Genomic DNA, 22,216 nt, shown 5'->3' with positions numbered 1-22,216 from the left:
AAAAGTGTAAACTATTGGCTTTGTGAATAACAATGCTATTAATTTATATATTTTAAAAGCCAACACATATTAAAAAAAATTGTCATTTAGAATACCAATAGCTCACACTTTCCTAATGCGAGACCTATTGCATTGCAAATGCTTGTTCTGATGAGTTGGTGGTGGGCGTTGGTGGCGGCTCTGAAGTTGTTGTAGGCTTCTGTGGATTTTGTGTTCCTCCAGGCCTTTTTGAGGCGGTGTCAAGTGCGTCTGGACTCTCAAAGTTCGGTGGTAAACCATCTGGCATTCTTGGCTTGGGTGTTGTTGTTTTTCTTGAGGGGGCCACGGTGTTGGCGCTGTCAGTGATCCGTCTGTGCAGGGTTCGGGCTGCGCTATTGGGGTTGTCGTTTTCCGTGATGGTTGGGGTGGAGTTGCTGAGTGATGAGGTTAGCTGTTCGTTGGTGATTCTGGTCCAGTTTCTTTGTGGGAGCAGGTGCAGGTGTCTGTGGATGGTGGGTGTTCTGAGGGTGAAGTGGACGCATCAATGGTCAGTCCATCGGAGTTTGGTGTTGTGGCTGAAGGTGATGGTGTTATCTGTTGTGAAGAGGGGGTCGAGGGTGTGTCCTGCTGAGTGCGTGGGTTCAGTCACGATCTGGTGGAGTCCAATGTTGTGGAGTTTGTCCAGGATGGATGTGGTGCTGGGGTCCGGTTGGTTGTCGAGGTGGAAGTTGATGTCTCCCAGTAGAGGGTAGTTGGTGGACGCGATGGAATGCGGGGAGATGATGTCCTTGATGGAGTTGGCGAAAAGTCCATGGGGTCCAGGGGGTTGGTAGATGAGGGTTCCTTGGAGGGTGGTGGTAGGGCTGGCCAGTATCTTGAAGTGAAAGTGTTCCATCAGGTCTGTGGGCTCGTCGGGGAGTGTGTTCAGGGGAGGTTGGATTTGAGGACGATGGCGATTCCTCCTCCCGGGCGGGTGGAGCGGTCCTTCCTGGAGATCTTGTATCCTTGGGGAATGGCGATATCCGGTCCCGAGGTGGTGTTGGTCCATGTTTCGGTGAAGAAAGCTACATCCGTGTGGTGCTGTTGAGTGGGTCCCAGATTTCGGTTGCGTGTTTGCGGAGGGACTGTATTCATAGTCTGAGCCATAATAAGAATTTCGTCCAAGTAAACGATGAGTCTGACCCCTTTCTTTCTCAAGAACTGTACTACCGGTTTGAGAAGCTTGGTGAAACACCAAGCGGCGGAGTATCAAAACGGCATTGCGGAGAATTCGTACCATTTGTTCCCCCATTGGAACTAAAGGAACCTCCGGCAAGGAGGGAAAACAGATGCCCCCAGATACGCAAAACGAAAGGGGATGATGGATGGAGTGTTGAACATTGCAAGCACTCACCCAGAGTCAACTGATCTGGGATTAATACATCACAATTCTTTAGCTCATTCTGCCACCCCAGTTCAGACATTGCCATATGCAAATTAGTCTGACCCTGTGCCTCATAGGAACAGTCCAGCCCGAACTGCCAAGCCATGTCTTCCCTGGAAGAGAAACAAGCATCCTGGGACAGGTTTCGAGCTCACAGCCCTCGTCAGCCATCCTTCATAATTCTTTAGCTCACTCCGCCACCCCAGTTCAGACATGGCCATATGCAAATCATTCTAACCCTGTGCTTCATGGGAACAGTCCAGCCTGAACTGCCAAGCCATGTCTTCCCAGAACCGGAAACAAGCATCCTGGGACCGGTTTCGGGCTCACAGACCTCGTCAGCCAGGCTATCTTGAATCCAGTGGCAAAGTGAGCAAGGGACCCACGTCTGGGCATACCCTGCCAACTTAGGGCAAACAAAGTAAAACCAAAGGGGATGATAGACGGAGTGTTGAACATTGCAAGCACTCACCCCTAGTCAACTGATCTGGGTTTAATCCATCATCATTCTTCAGCTCACTCCGCCACCCCAGTTCAGACATGGCCATATGCAAATTAGTCCGACCCTGTGCCTGATGGGAACAGTCCAGCCCAAAATGCCAAGCCATGTCTCCCTGGACTGGAAGCAAGCATCCTGGAACCAGTTTTGGGCTCACAGCCCTCGTCAGCCAGGCTATCTTGAATCCATCACCTTTGGTTTTACCCCCAGATACGTGTCTTTTAAATCGAGACGCACCATCCAATCTCTTTCTAAGAGTACATTTTGAAGGAAATGTATGCCCTCCATCTTGAAGTGGCGATACACTACCCATAAGTTGAACTCTCTGAGATTTTACACAAGTAGAAACCCCTGATCTTTCTTTTGAACTAGAAACACGGTTGTGATAAAGCTGTGATTGTGAGTTACTGTCTCTACAATCATTTATTTTATTTTCATTTTATTTATTTTAGTAGTTTTGTATAGCGCTAGCTAGACCAAAAGGTATCAGAGCGCTTCACAACATGTAAATCAAATACAATAGTTAGCAAATGTTCAACTGTACAGAATAGGTCATCTAAATGATTGTTCCCAGATGAAATCTTGAGTTGCGACCGTGTTGTCCGACTCGAAGTTTTAGAAAAACTGGAGAGACAGTTGGTGGTAGTCCGCGGTCTGTCAGTTCCCTCGAGTACAGTCGAGGAAGAGGACTTTGAGTAGTCCCTTGAATTTTGAAAACAAGGGTATTGTTCTGATGTGGGGAGGAATGGAGTTCCAGATTTTAGGAGCGTTACCAGCAAAGGATTTAGCTGAGGTTCTGTGCTTGTGAGTTTTCGGGGGGATGAGCAGTAGAGAGTTGGAGCTCCAGAGGTTCCTGGACTGGCCTGCCGTGGTGAGCTTGGCGGCCAGGTATTCTGGTTTGCCTGTGTGCAGGGCTTTGTGCGTGATGCAGGCTGTTCTGAAACTGGCTCACAACTCCACTGGGAGCCATCTGAGTTCTCTAAGGGCTGGAGAGATGTGCTCAAATTTCTTAATTCCGGAGACCATTCTCGCTGCTGCGTTAAGTGTCTTCTTCAAGGGGGCAAGGTGAGATTTTGCTGTCCCTGTCAGGGATGCGATCCCGTAGTCTATCCTGGAGAGGACTAATGCTTGGGTGGTTTGTTGAAGGTCATTGGGGAGGAGGAAGGGTTTTATTTTGTAAAGTAATTTTAGGTTGAGAAAGGCACTTTTAGCCGATCTTGTGATGTGTTTCTTCATGTCAAGCTTTGGGTCTAGGGTGATCCCTAGAGATTTCACTGAGTCTGCCCAGGAGAGGTCGCCATTGAGGGTATCGATGGCTTTGAGCCATTCTTTGATTTGAGGGTTATCATCTTTGTTAGAAATGAGTAGTATTTCTGTCTTGTCTTGGTTTAGTTTCAGGTGATTGCTTGTGAGCCAGTCTTGTACCTCCTTGAGCGTATTGTTTAGTCTCTGGATGTCGTCAATTGAGGTCGTTTCCAGATAGAGCTGAGTGTCGTCCGCATATAGATGAAAGGGGATATTGGATTTTCTGAGTAGAGCGGTGAGGGGTTCGATGTAGATGTTGAAGAGCTGTGGGGAGAGTACAGACCCTTGAGGAACACCTCTGATGACCGGGTGAAGGTCGGATTCGAAGTTTTTGATTTTTATTCTCTGTGATCGGTTGTGAAGAAAGGAGGAGAACCATTGAAGGACTGTCTCTTGTAAACCGACTCTATCTTGAAGAACCCTTAGGAGCAGGTTGTGGTTGACTGTATCGAATGCAGCTGATAGGTCTAGGAGGACGAGAAGGCAGCATTGATCGGAGTCGAGTGACTTGAGTAGGTCGTCTATGACGTTGAGGATTGCAGATTCAGTACTACATCCCTTTCTGAATCCCGATTGGTGGGGATCTAGAAATTTGATGTTTTCAAGGTGAAGGGTTAGCTGGGGGAGCACGCATCTTTCCATGATTTTAGCCAAAAATGGAAGGTTCGAGACCGGTCTGAAATTGTTCAGATCTTCTGTGTCTAGACCTGGTTTCTTTAATAGTGGGGTGACTTGCCCTACCTTGAGGCAGTCTGGAACAGATCCAGAGCTCAAGGAGCTATTGATGATCTTGCACCATATTGGAGCTAGGACTCGCTTTAGGTCTTTGGTCAGGAGAGGGGGTAGTTGGTCCAGGGCGTGAGCTGAGGGTTTGGCCTTGGCGATTAGATTTACTATCTCTGCTTCCTGGATGGGAATGAATGATGACCACTGTTGTGGAGATTTCATGGAAGCGTTGCCAAGGGTTTTGGGCATATTGCTCTCTTTTAGAGAGATGGGGTTTAAGCCCAATGCGAGGTCGATCTTGACGATTTTGTCGTTGAAGAAGGTTGCGAAGCTGTTGCACCGAGCTTTGGATGCCCGAGATAAGGCAGGAATGGGTTTGGAGGTCTGATTTCTTATGATGCTGAAAAGTTCTTTGGGTCGATTTTTTGCATTATCTAATTCTGAGCAGAAGAAAGCAGACTTTTTATTCTTGATGTGATTTTCGTACGTCCTGCGGGCTTCTTGGAGTTGATCACGGTGGGGGTTGAGGGATTATTCCTCCAAGTTCTTTCTACGGCTCTTAATTGCCTTCTTTCCTCGTTGATGTCAGTGGTGAACCATGTTCTAGAGGGAATGTTCCTAGCTTTCTTTAGTTTCAAGGGAGCAATTTGGTCGAGGGTAAGCGTTAAATTAGTGGTATAGAGAGAGGTGATATTATTGGTTGAGAGGTGGTCAGTGGCGCATGGGAGCAGAAAGTTGATTCTTTCTTCTAAGATCGCTCGTGGAATTTGGGCTGTGTTTCTCACCCATTTGGAAGGGTCTCGTTTTGGAATTGAATTAGTCAGGATTGGAAGGTTGATGTGAAAGAGGACAATGTGATGGTCAGACCAGTCGACGGGGAGGATGTGATCGATTGTGATAGACTTCCTTTCCGCTATAATGGCGTCCAGGATAGCTCCTCTGTGATGAGTTTCTGCTAAGCAGTGTTGTGTCAGATTGTTCGCTTGAAGTAGGTTATTTAAGGTTTGAATGAGTTGGTTCTTGGTTTCCTTCCATCTTAGGTGGAGGTCGCCCAGAATTATGTAGTTAGAGTTGCCTAGTGCGCAAGTCGGAAAGGTGAACCCCGAATTCTGAATAATTACCTGGAGGATGGTATAGAAGATGGCAGAGTATGAGTCTGGAATCCTGAGTTTTGATGTTGACAGAGAGGCATTCAAAGGAGCTGTGAGCACAAGAGGAGGTTTCTGTGATGGCGATGATACTCTTGTGGATGATTGCTATGCCTCCGCCTCTATTCCCTTGCCTGTCCTTGTTGATCATCGAGAATCCAGGGGGGACTAATATGTCCATAATAGGGTAGGAGAGGTTGTTGAGCCAGGTTTCTGTTATGAATGCTATGTCTATGTCATGGGGGAGTATGGCTTCTGCTAATTCGGAAGTATGTTCAAAGGCTGATCTGCAGTTTATGAGCATGCAGTTGAAGGGGGGTACTTCTTTATACTCGTTTGGTTCGGTCTTTGGAAGGAGGGCCAGGTGGGAAGGGGGTCTTAGGGTTCTCGGAGGGGGGTGTTTGCTTCTAGCTCCCGGGATTACTTGGTTCGTGGATTTTGGGGACGAGTTCAGCAGAAGTTCGGAGGATTCCTCAGGAGGTGTCAAGCCCTGCGGGGAAAGTGAGGATGAAGTTCTTAAGAGTGTTTCCCGGGAGCTGATCTTCCCTTTTCTAGGGGACCCGACTTTAGGTCTGGGTGGGACATGTGGCTCTGTGGGGGGTGTAACCTTGCCTGGGTTAGGTTGGATGGGATCAACTAGCTCAGAGGGAGGCTGGAAGGACATTTGGGTTAGGGTTAGGGAGGAAAGGATTTCACTCATGCCTCGAACCAGGATTTCCAACTGTGTTTCTAGTAGGGAGAGGCGATGTGTCGTATTGTCACTGTGGGGAAGATAGGTGTCTGAATCCGGAGTGATCTTGGGTGAGGGAGAAGGGACCAAGGGAGGAGGGACCACGGGGTGAGGAAGGGTGTCAGAGGCCGCATTGTTCTTGATAACGGGGGTGGGTCTCTAACTAGAAGGTAGTTTGATGAAGAACGAGAGTCCTGTTCGAGAAGATTCTTGTGAAAGGGGCTGCCTGGATAATCTATAGTAGGAGTAAAAGGAGAGGGGATTGTTGCCTCAAGGCATGTGACGGGTCCCGAGTGGAGAGGGGATGGAGGGGTGCGAGTGGGCTGAGCTGGGAAGTGATGTTCCCACTTGGGGGGTTACAAGAGGAGGGGAGGAGGGGCAAGGATGGGCAGGCTGTCTGATTGACGGAGATGCTGCCTCATGAACGTAGACTGATCCCGAGTGATTTGGGAGTGGGGAGCTATGGGTCGGCTGATCTGGAGGGAGATGATCCATCCTAGGAATCAGCAGAGGAGGTAAGGAGGAGGCTGGGTGACAAGGTTTTCTGATTGGCAGAGGGTAAATGGATGAGGGAGGGAAAGAGTTACAGTGGGGGACTTTGGGTGCAGGCTGTCTTATAACCTGGGAGTGAGTGGAGAAAGGAGGGGTGGGGTTGCGAGGGGGGTCTCGGGTTGGTGCCGTGGTGGGTGTCTGGGCAGCTGCAGGAGGGGTCTGATTCGTCTCCTGTCGTGGATGTCTATCTGAATAAAAGGCTGGGATGGGTCCGAAACCTGAAGTGGTCAGGGGGGCTTCTTTTAGTGAGAGGAAGAGAGAATCGAATCTCTCAAGGTGAGCGTTTTTGGCCTGAATTAAGACTGTGCCATTAGTGAAAATGGTAATGGAGATATATCCGTTCTTTAGCCGGAAATTCGGGAGGGAGGTCGTCAGTTTGCAACTGAAGGGAGTGGAGGTGGTTTTGAAAATGTTGAGATGTGTGTTTAGAGTAGAGTGCCAGAAGTCTGGCCTGTCTGTGTGGAAGATAAGGGCAATTTTGATCTGCCCTCTGGAGAGGCAGTGGTAGGTGTCAGCGAATAGAGTCTCGGGGTGAAGTCTGAGAAGTGTATGTTTGAAGAGTTTCTTCGGTTTACTGGAGAGTTTGGAGGGGAAGGCGATTGCGAGATAGTTCGGACCATGGGGAGTCAGGAGGTTTGAAGTTAGCGAAGTGGCAGCAGGATGTGAATTCGGTGACATTTTCCTCTGATATGAGGGGGTCTGGTTTGATCCGGAGGGAGGAATGCTGAAGAGGTGGGGTGAGAGAGTTCTGGTCAGGCGGGGGGGCGGTGAGAAGGAGGGGTTGCTTCTCGAGGGGGAAGTGGGGTTGACTCTTGTGGGGGGTTCTCCCATGGGGGAGGAGTGGTAAGGGGGGGCGTGTTGGAGAGGGACTTCTCTAGGCCTGAGAATGGGCAGTGTACTAAATGTAGCGGATTGTGTATTCTGGGGTATTGATGGAGGTTTAACCAGAATGTAGCGTTAGGGATTCTGCTGGAGGGAAGCTGGTTTCATTGATTCTTCTGGCAGACAATATAGGAGCAGGCGTCAGGGTCCTCTCTCTGCCGAAGCTCAAGAGATTTGGACACTTTTGAAGATCAACGCCCCATTTGTTACTGTATGATGGCTAGTTTCGACCTTTGTTGCTATTCCTGCAGGTGAAAACTAATTCAGATTAGGTTGATGCACAGGACTCTGTTAATTGGTGGTTATTCTTAGCTCAGGACTCTATTAATTAATGTCTAATGAGTCTTAGTGACCTTATTGCGATGAGTTCTGCTGAGAGTTAGTTTTCAACCTTTGATCACTATGTAGTTGATAGGTTGGCCTCGGTGTCCTCTTTGGCGGCCATTTTCAGGACAGGCGTAATGAGTAGCCTTAGTGGCGCTCTAATTGTCAGCTGTTGCTCAGGTGAGTCAATCTAGCAGGTGATCTGTGTTCGTTGGCTCCAGACTGCTGAGTGCTGGCATCTGAGTTGGTGAGAGTTGGCTTTCCATGTTTAGGGGGCTCCGAAGTTAATAGCTTGTCCTCACTGATCTATTTGGCGGCCATTTTGGGGGCAGGCATGTGGTAGAGACTGAGTAGCATTAAGATCGGTAGTCTTTGCTCGAGCGAGTCAGTCTGTGCTCGTTTGCTCAAGCTGCTGAACGGTGCATCTACTTTGAAGAGAGTCAGTTTTAAACTTTAGGGGGCTATGTCGATATTCGCTTGTCCTCGGTGTCCTGATTGGCGGCCATTTTGGGGACAGGCGCATTGTATTGAGACTGTGGGGCTCAGAATAGTCAGCCGTTGGTCGAGGCAGTCAGCCTAGCAGGAGTTCTGCTCTCAATTTCCCCAGGCTGCTGGGCCCTGGCAGCCGATTTCGGAGCAGAGGCTAATCAGGACTGTGGCACGAGCTGCAGCTCTCTATTTAGTGGGACTTTGGCGGCCATTGCAGAGTCAGGCACAGGCACTCTCACCTCGGTCTCGGACTCCTCTGCCATCACCGCGCGACCCGTGGCTCATCGCATCCCGATCGTCTTGCCTCAGTGTGTCCTGCGTTCTGTTGACCTCTTCGAAGGATGCCTTGGATGCACCTCCTTTCTCGGGTGCGTTCCCGACGCTGCTCCTGTTTCTTCTATTGGAGCTTCCCTCGACGATTCCACACCGCCGCCGGATTCCTCGTAGTTTGCAGGTAAGAAGTGGAAACTCGCTGAGGCTGTCGACAGGGTGGGGCTGCTGTGAACGATCCGTGGGGATTTTCACTTATTGTGATCCCGGACCGGAGTTCATCCCAGCAGCTCCTTCCCTGCGGCCATCTTGATCACTCCTTTGTGCATCAGTAATGCCGCTTCGTTGTCTATAAAAGACCTCTCTATATGGGAAAAATGTAGTGTGTGTGGTCAGTGAGATTGTTTCAGAGTTGCGTAAAAATCTATCTGAAAACCTCTTATAGTCGGAAATACCAACGGGTTGCGTGTCAGGTTCTCCTACTTGTGTACAAACCAAGCAATCAGACCCCCCACTTTGACATCCCCACACTGAATCAGTTTTACCTGAGCAGGAGGCATCTCTGTCATTACTCTGTCCTCGATAGCCTCCTTTCTGATGTCTGCCTCTGTCACCGTGATTTCTGGTTGAATAGAAATTGGATCGCTGGGCTCCCCTACATCCTCTCTGGTCAAAACCACTGGAGACCTGATTTAATCCACGGCTGGTCGCTCGACCCCTGAGGCGTCCGTCCCTGGAAAAAAGGCCAGTGTGGAAAACCTTTTTTATATTACTCTGGGCCTTTTCTAGTGCCGAGAATGTTGCCACATATTTCCCCACCTCCTTTACAAATTTGTCACCAAACAGTAACCCATTCGCCAGGGTTCCAGCTTCGGTGGGTGCCATGTCCGCCAGTTATGGGTCAATCCACATGAGGAACGATCTTCTCCTCTCGGTTGATAATGCACAATTTGCACTGCCCAGGAAACAGCGGGCCCTCTGTGCCCATTCCAATATCTCTGTCGCGTCAAAGGGGGTGTTATAATCTTTGGCCTGTACCGCTGCATCAAGAATTTTTGTGAGAGGGCCAGAGACATGTTATAACTTATCCAGGCACCCTCTCCATGCCCTGTCCAGTCCCTTTTTCGGATCTTCGGAAAACCTTTTCAGGTGTCAGCCACCTTGCCCAGTAAGGCTGGTCTAGTGGAGTGTAGTTCCTATATTCCCAATTGGCTCTGCGCATTGGAATAGTGTAACCTATAGATATGACGTAGGACTGAGGTCGACTAGGTCTCTATCGAATATACTAAACTTAATAGTGAGTGCCAGTTAGCTCAGAGGTCACTAGAAACTTTCTCGAATTCACAAGAAGGGATTAGTTTCTGACAACCGCATACACATGACAAATTTGTTTCCCAAAAATAAGAAATATATCTCTAGAGTCATGGAAACAATAGACAAGTATTTCACTCAGTCAATCGTGCATGCTTCGTTTCTACAGAGTAGCAAAGAAATAGAGAGATGGGCGTTTTCAATAAAAAGGGTTTATTGAATAGTCTTCTTTCTCATACAAGAGAAGTGAACTGCTACAATCGTTAGGCAGACTGCAAAGTATAATGCGTACAGCATAAACAGTAATATGAAGTAATACTGTAAGAGCATTGTATGGTTTCTAAGCCATATAAAATAACATACATAAATACATAGACTAAAATACTCAACTGGTGTTTCTAAAATGCGCCTACCCCAATGTACCTAACCTAAGCCTAGTATGAGAGAAGTAATAAGTATTGTGTAGCATAGGTTTAATTTTCTTTGCCAAGAATATATCCAAGATTTCTCTAGGTTCTAATCAGCTCCATACCTTGGTTTAGAATGAAGGAGGTCTGGTATCTCTGTCTCAGGACTTTATTTCCCAACACCCTGCAAGGGGAGCTTGGAAACACTGGAGCTGGATTCTCGGCAGGAGAAAGGCAGCCTCTTGATCAGTGCGTCAGCTGGAGGGTCGGCTTCCTTTGACACTTGCTGTAGCGAGCTGCTTCGGGCAAGTAGATAGTCGAACTGCTCCGCACCACCGTGTGTTTGCTAGGGCAAGTGAAGGTATATTTATACCTTGAAGGTGTTTAGGAATGCCACAGTTTGACGTAAAGTCGGGCATAATAACATCAAGAAAGAACCCCAAGGGAATAGTGGTTCTTTGAAAAGTACATGAGTTCTTGGATGAATCAATATTCGTGCAAGTGGAGGTTCCCTAACTGCTTAAGCTGATTTTCCATGAAATCGTTGTGACGTTTGGTACGGGTGGAAGTAGCCATGCCTGTATTTGGGCTGCATGGGCTATGTCTAAATAAGGGCTTGATTTCTATGCCTATATTAGGGCAATGTGATTTGTACGTATATAAGGGCATGAATCGGGAAAATTCAATCGGAGCCTAAAACGCCACACAACACCCACTCCACTTTCCTATGTACGACATTACTAAGTTCTAAACACATTAAACATATCTTAACATGATGTGTTAAAAACCCTCCCAAAATACATAAAAAATGCATTTGTACTGGTTGTACACGAAAAGAGCATTTGTGCTGTACGCATTTAAAGCAAAGTGTAATTCAAAGCATATAGTTTGACATTTGAAATGCTATCCGAATGAATCATGAAAATACATTTATGAAACGGCTCTTAAATACAGATATAAAAAGTCGAGACCTTTCCATGGCAGAGTATATAAACTGTTTGAATGTGGACAAGGTCTAATATTATCTCTTGGAAGTCTTTTAAAGAATTCTAGTTCTCTATGAATAGTTCTACTTTAAGCAGATTACTTTGTGTCAAAAAAAGAAAAAAAACATACATTTGGAAAAAATTCTGATCATAGAAAAAATAGAGTACCAAAGTTAGAAGTTTGATTTGATAAATGAAGGTCAAATTCTGAGTCTCCCAGAACACTGTGTGCCAACTTCAAAAGTCAGTGTCATTGTTAGGAGAAAACAACAAATATTCTAAGCCTGTAAAGACTTTGTCTACCATCGTAGGTGATAGTTGGATTACCTCGTTAAGAAGATCAATTGTACACAGATGCGAATCATCACCGTCAGCGCTGGTCGCATTAGCAATGTTCGGATTAGGTGGTACCTGTGTGCCGCTTTCCTCTTGTATCTCACCGTCAGCATGTTGCGTCTGTGAGATCTCAACGAATGCCGTCATCAGGATTGGTAGCCGCTGGGGACAACACAGTGCATGAGCCGTTACTGGTCCAAGCAAGGTATCAACTTCCGTTGCATGACTGATGGGAGTGTAAGACAGATGTCTAACATGCATTCTTCTCCACATAGCAGGCATCGTATAACAGGTAAGATGCAATCTTGACAGATTGGTCTGAATAATAGAAACCATGTGGTATTCAATTCTCTTAAATGAGTTCATCCCCAAATTTGGATTATGCGCTCACGACACCTCATCACCAGAAGAGTGTCCTCCAGATGTAACTGGGTGTCGTTGGTGAGTTGGCTTGCCATATCGGAGCAGAAGGAGCACAAATAGTATCCCTGCTGCGAGTCCCAAAACGAGGGGCAGTCCGCCAAACACTGAGTGCACAAAGTTTGGAACTATGCCTAGGACTGCTTTCAAAGGTGCTAGCAGTCCCGAAAAAATTGTCTTAAATACATGTACAATACCACTCGTATACGACATGTTTAAGAAACGACCTAGCATTTCTGAGAAATGTATAGGGCAGTTTGTAATTAAAAGAGTGTGTATCTCTGCAGAAGTCCTTGCAACTTGCAGATCATACGTTTCTTTGGACGAGGTCAGTGGCACAGTTTTTTGTAAAAGAATGGCCTTTAGTCTGCTTAAGTATCAATTCGTATAGAAGAGATGTTCAGTGAAGGCCATAACGGCAACTTCCCGTCTGTCTTGGTTTTAGGAAACAATACTTGCATACAGCAAGTGACCCTAGCTGACACAGTTACGAGATAGGCTATCCCTGGCAACATGCCACAGCAGCTGTGATCATTCAACATTAAATAACTTCCATTAGAAAGTTGCCCAAAAATTGTATCAATCTCCACAGCTGGTGAACCTTGCAGGTGGCAGGATAAGTTGTTCGAGGAACCATCACAGGCCCCTTGTAAATTAATACCCTGACATAGGAGAGAACCGCTTAGTGCGTTTTCGCAATTTTTACCACTAAGAAACACTTTTTTCCCCCCACTCCAACACCTGTGTATAAGGTAAAACCCAGGATGTCTTGATGTATTCTTTACCCAACATTTCATACAGGCCTGCTGGTATATGTTTCAAGCAATACTTAAAATGGAAAATCGTAACCGTCAGAGTGATTGTACCATGTATTATCCATTCTGTCGCTGGTTTCTCAGAAACAGTTAATGGTAATCTTTCCAGTTTTTCAATGCTCAGCACCGTATAGTCTGCTCCCCTCTGTGCCAGTGAGATTTGTTTATTGTAAGGTTAAATACAGAAAACAATGACGTGGTGTTGATTAGACGCCAGGGCACATAGCCTGAACCAAGATTTTGTAACGTCCAGCCCAATAGCATTATAGAGCGCAGTTGTGATTGACCATGTTGCAACATGACCAAGTCCTGTTCCATTATGTCTATGGCAGAGGATAATATGCTGTTCAAAGAATATATTCTGGATGACAGAGTCGTTAACCCATTGTCAACTACAGGGAGTTTCTCTAAATTTATACAATCAATTTCACGTATACGTTCTGTAGTCTCTGCTTGCGTTATTTTCCATTCTTTATTATAAGCAGCATAGATACCGGCATAGATGAAACGCTTATGACGCGGCTTAGTAGGTCCTTGTAAGAAGTCCCTTAATTCAGCGCCATCTTTAAGTAAAGATAAGTGTTGTTTTACTTCCTTTAGTGTAGATTTGTGTGGCCACTCAATGCACAGTTTCCCTACTCTGTGCGTTGGTATAATCCCTGGATGTTGTCTTTGGACATATCTTGGATCAGGCCTAGTGAATGTGAACCCTTGAGTCTTATTCAGGAATCTATCTTGACAGTTGTTTGTGTCTGTGGGCCAGATTGACCATTTTTTCCAATCAGGATTTGTTCTGTTTTGTTGTAACATGTTATGTACGTCAACCTCCTTTTCTGAAGTGTTATTACTATCAGGTGTTGGTTTAGGTATGGTCGGTTTGTTTAAATCTTTTAAATTGGCTAACCCAAGACAAGATGTCTGTTGAACCGTGTCATTCAAAAACATTATTTGTTCAGGGATGATGAAGGCTCTAAATAAGGCTTCTAATCCCTGCAGTTGCCAATCTTTTGTGCCCAGACAGTTTTCTTCTCAATGTTGTCTTTCCAAAAGTCAAAGCCTAGTGAAGACAGCTGAGCATAAAAGTTCGCAGAATAAATTTGATTCGTATTTGTCAACAAACTTTTCATTCCTGTCTTATTAACATTTTTAAAGTAAAATGATTCTGGATTTGAAACATTAAAAGCTGAAAAGTACGGAAATGTGTTATAAAATGTTTTTGAGCTACCCTTTGGTGGCGCTGGACAATGTTCCCATTGGTTATAAGTTAGGACATTTCTAGGATTTGCAGATTTATGCAAAAAATGATGACCATAATGATTATAACAGTACATTTGTTCATAATCTGATGAACCTTCTAAATATTCATGATTTGTAAATTTAGCAGACATTTCTAAGTCTGACATCATATTATTAACAGTCTCAAAGTCCCAACCATAAGAAAAGGTACTAGATGAAACAAAGTCACTCAAGGAAACCTTGAATTGATGTAGAATCTTCAACAGCTCTGCAGTACCAAAGATGTCATAATCAGTTCTGTCCCAAGCTATACCACCTGGTATAGGAAAGGCTGTGATGTTCACCAATGACAAGTCTCTTTGTTCATGATGAGATAATTTGTGTGGCTTGAGGAGTTAGTTGATGTTCTTACTTGCTGTGTCCTTTTTAATATATCTTCCATTAATCAGCATTCCCAAAGTAAATACATGAACCAACCAAAGTAGAAGAAAAAGTACACCCAACATAATCCAAAGTTCAACCCATGGTGAAACCAGATAAGTTTTTTCTAGTTGACGAAAAAGTTCTGTTGCTTGTTCTTTAAAAGTTATTTTAGCTGGCGTTGTTTCAGGTTCGCTGGGATTCTCGGAAAACCTACCAAAGTTAATGAAATAGCCAGAGGCAGTTCTGTCAATCGTAGGTATTGCATCAGGATTTGTTTAAATCGCTGGAACCACAGTATCACTTGTCATACTTGTATAGTCTGATGCTATTTCATTGTAGACAGGCGTTTCTTGATGAACTGGTATTTGGGTCTCAAGAGGTATAAGTTCCATAGCTTTGTTGCATAGTCCTTCATTTCACACTGCAGATTCTTCAAATGTGATGAGTCTTTCAGTTTGAACCTCTTGGATAGTAGCCAGATTTGGGCGTCTGCTACATCTTTGGAGTTCACTTGGCCTAATACTTATGATCGGCCACATGATGTGGTTTGACCAGGTCGATGGACACGAACCTGTTCTCCTTTTACCAGCAAGGGGCGGTAGTATCACTGTTCTTGATTCGTGGATGGCTATGACAGGTACTGGTTGTCTGTAAGAATGCCCAAATTCCTTCTTGTCCCCGATCTTTTCGCTGACTAGACAGGCCTTGCTGGGACAGGTGGTTTCTCTTCAGTGGTCGTTGGCTTCAGTAACACATTGCTTTGGCTTTTTCTTATTTCATTTAAGTCCTGCATAACAGCCAAACGTTCTTTGATATCAAAGGTTTTTTTTTTCTACCACTGAAGTATGACGATCGAGGTCCTGAACAATCATTCTAGTTCCAAAAAGGATTTCATATGGAGTAATGCCCCCTAGAGAACTTCTTGGCAGATTGTTAAGACTACGTTGGACACTTATTAGATGTTTGACCCACCCGTCACCCGAGCCTAATACCCTAGCTGTTATAGATTGCTTTATGTCCTGTTTTTTTCTCTCCACTACCGAATTTCCCTCAGGATGGAATGGACTATAATACCGCAATGCAATGCCCAAACTGGCCATGGCCTCCTTGTAAGCCCTGGAGCAAAACGCAGGACCCTGGTCAGAATGTAGCATGCCGACTGCGTATGTGCCGATAAAGACTCGCAAATCTTTTATAACAGTTCGAGCGTCAGCCGAGCGCTGAGGCCACATCCAAATGAATCTTGAGCATGAATTCACTGTGACCATGAGATATTTATAGTTACCAACCCTTTGTAAGGGACCGCAGTGGTCCAGGTAAACGCAAGCTAATGGTTTATCTGAAATTAATAAGGGCGTCTGTGCAGGACGCTTCACAGTAGAGACTTTCATCTTTTGGCAGATTTCACATTCTAGAACATAGTTTCTAGTTTGTTTCCTCATGCGCGGCCACCAGTATCTCTGTTTTAATAATGACACTGTGGCGGAAACACTGCATGTGCAGAGGCGAGCCCTTCATGTGCTGCTAAGATTAGTCCTAATCTATGTTCCATGTTTGGAATTACTCTATCCCCCACTCCAGGGATTCAAGCAAATTGAACATTATTTACATCAGTTATATAAGAGTATTTGAGTGGAAAGCCTTTTGGTAATGTTTTACCACTGTCTTTGCTTGAAGCATTGACAGCCAGCATTATTTTGCTGTCTATTTTCATTTTTGAACGAGTGATTGCAGCTATGGAAGACGTTTGCACAGCTGCCTTCGCGGCTTCATCAGTCAATGAATTCCCTTCAACGTGAACGCCATCACGCTGATGACTCAGTGTATGTATCACGTGAGTCTTTTGTAGTTTTTTTGTAACAGAACTACTTGTTCCCAAAGCAATTTATGCTTGATTGTGCCACCTTTTGCATATTTGAAGCTGTTTTGAATTCAGTTCTGCAAGTATTCATTGTAAGATTGAACGCAATAATACGAATCGCACACTATGAGAGTGGGGAATTCGTGATCATTATTTTCAAGCGCCATCTTGATATCTTGTAGTTCAGCTCGCTGAGCTGTACAATCTCCTAGAGATTGAGTTTTAGTGACCATAGGTCGGAATTTACCATCTCGCCAGCGACCTTTAACGATCGCTCATGCAGCACTATAAGCTTGCTTACCCCCAATTGCGGGTTGTGCTGATCCGTCTGTATAAATTATACATTCATACTGTTCTAGAGGCAGAATTTCAGTAGGCAGAGGACATTCTTGTTCGTATTGTAGAAATTCTTGTGTTTTCAAATATGGATCAAAAACGTATTCAACGTCTGTTGCAGCGAGAGAATTAACCCATTGTATCCATCTCGGATGTAAAGCTTTTGCATTTGGAATGCTCGCTTTTGTCACTGCCTCTAAGGCAGGTACAGGTGTAACAACCATTATGCGCTTACCCTGTCCGAGGGCTCTCTCTTTTGCTACTGCAGTTTGAACCGCTGTCAGATTTTTTCTGTAGAAGTGAATTTCATTTCTGCTTGTGTGTACTAGTGCGATTTGTAAGCTATAGGTACTTTTTCTCCTTCATTAAAGGTTAAGTACGTGAATCCGCATATTCCTGGGATGATTCGGATCACTAGGTTGCGCATGTTTACGCGTGTCTGTAAATGTGATGTTGCCAACATGTCTGTTTGCACTGAACGCAAAATTTCTGTGTGTTTTTGTGTCCAATGAACTGTTTTTGAAATCAGGTTTGATTAATTCTGAGAGAGGTTTAACCCTTTCTGAATAATTTAGAATGTAAGTTCTTCCGAAATTTAGAAATCCTAGCATTGACTGTAAGTTTTTCAGCGTTTTTGGAGGTTGGAGCAGTGCACATTTCTCTAGAAAGTTTGCTGCCAGGCTTTTGCCTTCACTTGATAACTCGTATCCAAGGAAAAGGACGTTGAGGTGGGCAATTCTTGATTTCTTAAAGTTGAATTTATACCCTTCAGAGGCGAAGCCAAGTATAATAGTGTTCACTCTGTTTAAGTGCCTGTCCAAGTCATCGTCTGTTAGATAGATGTCATCGACACAAGATAATGCCTCATCATCATACGTTTGTGGTAACTCTGTTACTCTAGCTGAAATGACCCTGGACTATTCTTGAATCCCTGGGGGAGACTACAGAAGTGACGCTGTGTCCTCATAATTGAGAAAGCAGTCAAGTACCTACTTTCTGGTGCAATGTTTTGACAGAAGAAACCGTTAGAAATATCTAATGTGGTTTTGTATTTTTTACGCACAATGTTATTCATTAGTGCTGCACTGTGTGCATTTTGTACTGCAAAGGTTTTGCAACAAGAGTTTAAATGTCTGTAGTCCAAAACTAGACGATATGTATTGTCTGGTTTGGAGACAGGAAACAAAGAATTGTTCATGGACGAAGTACATGTTTCAATCACTCCTTGGTATTCAAGTTGATCTAATATCTCCCTGACCTGTTTTTAGCTTCTTGCTTAACTGGGTACTGCTTTTGTGCAGTTGGTTGATTTTTTAACTGGATTTTATGTTGAGGAGAATCCTCATCCCATCCTACATGATTTTTGTATAATGCAGGAGCCTGGGCCACTGCCCATTTTCTGGCATATGTATATTTTTTATGAATTGGAATATGATTGGAGAAGGCTGACAAAATGATGTCTTCGCCATGTGGGCACTCCCTGACAAATTCAGGTGGCCAGTCTTGTTCAGCTAGAAGAACGTCATAGCCCTTTGAGAGCTTCTCCCAAAAGAGTGCTCCTATTTTTCTAGTTATGTCCTCCTCCATCCGGAGTGTTACTCCATATAACTTATGTGGGACACTAACCCTGGTATCTGCAGTTTCAACTTGAATGCACTCATTTAAGTCCACTGTCTCCAGACGATCCTTCAGGATCTTGCGAGCTATGGTTACTTCTGCTGCGCTGTCCAAAATTGTCTGAGCCCACTCCCCGTTCTTGAGTTGTGTCCTCAAGATCCTCTGCATGTCTGATTTTTAGACCTGCTACCTTCTTTTTGGTGAATTGAGTTTTCTTATTTTTCTGAACATGTTGATCCTCTTTGGACTTCATGCGTTCTTCCTTGTTTTCTGACCGTCCTCTTCTTTTGGATTTCTGTGATGAAGTCTGAAGGGTACAAGAGGAACGTGTATCAGTATCTTGATATCTATCAGGTTTTCTCAAATTATCCCTATTCCTGAGGTTATACCTCCTTTCAGAGGGCTCCTTTTGAGGAGACCTACCTCTGGATTGAAAACTCTTCTCTTTCGGAAGAGTCTGTTTAGTGTTCTCCCACTTCATTTAGGAAGAGTAAGAGTGTTTTTAATAAAGACCTTTTCGGGACTTTCAGTCAGTTGGGGCTTCACTGGTTTACCACCCAAACTGTCTCTACCTAGTTCTTCATAGGATTTTTCAATTATTCTGGCCAGTTCTTGTGGTTGCACAGTTACATCAAATTCTCTTAGCTTTTGGCGGATCGTCACGGATGCTGCTTCACCTTTAATATTAGCTAATATTTTTCCTGTGACCTTTTTGAAATCTTTCAGTAATTTCATACCTAGATTTAAAGCAGGCTCTGCCTAGTGTATTTTTTAAAATCTGTTTCATGACGTCTGGTATTACCGCCATAGACGGAACACCATGTGTGTTCGTGTAGATTGCAGCAAAGACTGTACCCCAAGTGTCGCAGTCCTCCAGGTGTGGTGCAATCCCCATTGGTAAACAGATTGTTAGAATTCTGTGTTTCTCATGAGGGGTAGTATCAGGAAATACTGCCTCGATTTGAGTAATTTTTTGAGCTATCCAGAATGGAATTTGTTCCCGTTTTGCTGGTAATTAACCAATGACTGATTGTATAGTCAGTGGTGTCATTTTATTTGTGTTCCCCTGGTAAGGGGGGTGTAGTGGAAACCTTATAGCAGGTTGGACTGTTAGAGTCCGCATGATATATTGAACCAATCGTCTATGAATTTTGATTTGTTGTTTTAGTTGAACTAATAATTTCGCATCTGACATTTCTTCAATGGCAGGATGTGGTGTATAACTGGGTAATACAGGCCAGGTAGCTCCTGGTCTAGCTAGTGGACCGAGCCGGGTAATGTGATTTATATGTTGTAGGGTGCCTTTAAATCAGAGCGCGTGCTCTTGGTAAGATAGTGGAATTTCAATATCCTCGAAAGGAATGTATTCCATTGGAGGTTCCTGTGTGTTACTGGATTTGCTTCAGGGAAGAGAATCCATGAATAGAATACCTCTGTCTGACGATATTCGTGTGCCTCTATCAAACAAATTACCCTACCACCTCTCGATGTTAGGCCATTTGTCATAAATTTTATAGTGATGCTTTTCTTTACATTTTCTGGGATGATTATAGCATCCGCATCGGCTTCATTAAAGCCTGTAACGCCAAAACCTGGTGCAGGATTTTCCTCGTCGCCCATGTTGTTGACTGAAAGTTTGCAGAGTAAGTTTCAAGGAAAAAAAGATAAAGTGCACAAAAATGATAAGGTGCACAATATTTTGGAACACTGTATCTTTCAACATTGAATAAACCAGAAGCTAATACATAGGAGTTTTTCGTCCTACTCAGCTACGGCAGATATTTGATCCTTTCACCCACTCCAGACGTCTATTGGAGTATTTTATGGGGAAAAGGGGTCTCTGAGAAAAGCACGACTGAGTTACTTTAGTATCTATCGTTAAATTAGTGCCTTGCCAAATGTTGGGCGCCATGTAGTGTAGTTCCTATATTCCCAATAGGCTCTGCGCATTGGAATAGTGTATCCTATAGATATGACGTAGGACTGAGGTCGACTAGGTCTCTATCGAATATACTAAACTTAATAGTGAGTGTCAGCTAGCTCAGAGGTCACTAGAAACTTCCTGGAATTCACAAGAAGGGATTAGTTTCTGAAAACCGCATAAACATGACAACTTTGTTTCCCAAGAATAAGAAATATATCTCTAGAGTCGTGGAAACAATAGATAAGTATTTCAGTATCTCATGTTTGTCATGTGATGTACACTATATATAGTGACTTCGAGACACAAGAGGTTTCAGTTTGTCATGTTATTTGCACTCTATACATGGACCATGAAGGTATCACATTTGGAGAAATATTAGTCATGTATGAGTGAAGAACTGAGCTCTTTTAAGGTGTTGCTTATCGATCAAAATGAGGCACACTGAACAAATGAAATATGCGTGGGGCACCAACTAGTTCCAATTAGAAAAGTGGGCCTTTAGGCACCACACTGCATCACGTGACAGCCTGTGTGCCACTGCATGCTGTGGAGCTCATTGTGTCTTGTGGCAGGGAACTGCAGATAGCACCATCATGAGATGGACATGATGAAGGCAGAAGCCAGGGGTTGGCATAGGCTTGGGGCAGCAATGTCCACACATGCTGCAGAGACCCTCTGCCCACCTCCTGCTTTTAACCAGAACGGAGCAGGCCCTTCCAAATGCCCATGCCGGCCAGTCTTTGTGGCTAGGATGCATGTATATGTTCATTTGATTAAGCTCTGTGTTCTTAATCACCTGCACATTACCAGTGTTCAATGCTTAATTTAGCCGGCAGTTGCCAGTGGATGCCATCAGGACTTATTGTTTGGGACTGGCACTTATTTCACCCGATCAGAAATTTAAGATTGCAAGAGAGGGACAAACGCACAGAGTGGAAAGACAGAAGAAGAGAATGGAAGAGGAAGATGGAAAAACCTTCCCAAATGGAGAAAGTACTCACCTGAAGAGCGAGTTAACATTTCATTGCACCGACGAAAGCTTCTAAGCAGAGCTGCAGACACCGGCACTCAGTTAAGCCTCGGAGGAATTTCAATTATGCCAGAGTAATTATAACAATTTTAGTAATTCTGTTATAATGTTTGACAGGGAGTTACTGATAATTACACAATTACTCCTCGTGTAATTTGGGGGCGGGGGGAGATCGTACAGTGAGAAACCATTTGATGCGTTTGAGCAGCCGCTTGCACTCGCTATTTCTGATCTGTTGCAAATAGGACTATTTCTTAGCACCAAATGCATCCTTGCGCCCATTCTGGATCCGAGGGGTTACTTTTGCCCTAAGAAATAGCGATAAAAACAGAATTGATCTTCTTGTGTAATTCTGCATAATCTTGTGGGAATACTGAGTAATTCTCTGTGAGGACTCTACACAGAATTAAGCAAGTTATGTCCACCCCCACACTCACCCCCATGAACAAATTAAGCACTGCCAGTGTTGCCATCTTACACCACTCTCAGAACATTCTTCTGAACATTCCATTTTTTACCATTACTCAATTTTGCGTTTGCTCAGATAATCAGACATGATTATTCTCTCTCTCTGTATGTTTTTACTTCTAACACCTAAGCCTCCAGTATCCCTTCCATATAGGGCACCCTTGACAATGCCAACTGATTATTCTTTTCTTACCTAAGTCCTGCACAATTGTAAACCTATTTTAGGTGTTCATATTTAGTCGATCATATGAAAAGAAATGAAATGAAAAGACCATTTATATAGCGCGATAGCTACCCTTAGGCGTCCTAGCGCTGCTGAGGTCACGCTTGTTGCAAAACAGTTGAGAGCTATTCTGGTTTATTAAAAAGAAGGGTTTTTAGGAGTTTGCGGAAGGTGAGTAATTTGGGATCCGATCTGAGTAGAAGAGGGAGGGAGTTCCAGAGCTTGGCGAGATTGTGGGAAAATGAGCGGCCTCCACACCTAGCTCTCTTGAACCTTGGTGTTACGGCCAAGAAGGAAGACTCAGATGTAAGGTGTCTGGTTGGATGGTAGGCGGTTATCAGTGGTTGATTGATAATAGCGCCCGTTTTCCAGAAGGATCGATTTGCAATGCACATTGCCTTAAACTCGATCCTTGCCCTCACTGGGAGCCAGTGGAGGTCCTTCAGTCTGGGTTTGACTGGGACTCGGCATGGAATTTGGAGGAGGGTTCTGGCTG

The sequence above is a fragment of the Lissotriton helveticus genome, chromosome 10 (genome assembly GCF_964261635.1).
Source record: "Lissotriton helveticus chromosome 10, aLisHel1.1, whole genome shotgun sequence".
NCBI lineage: Eukaryota > Metazoa > Chordata > Amphibia > Caudata > Salamandridae > Lissotriton > Lissotriton helveticus.
The sequence above is the reverse complement of the archived record's forward strand: the minus strand, read 5'-3'. Positions refer to the sequence as shown.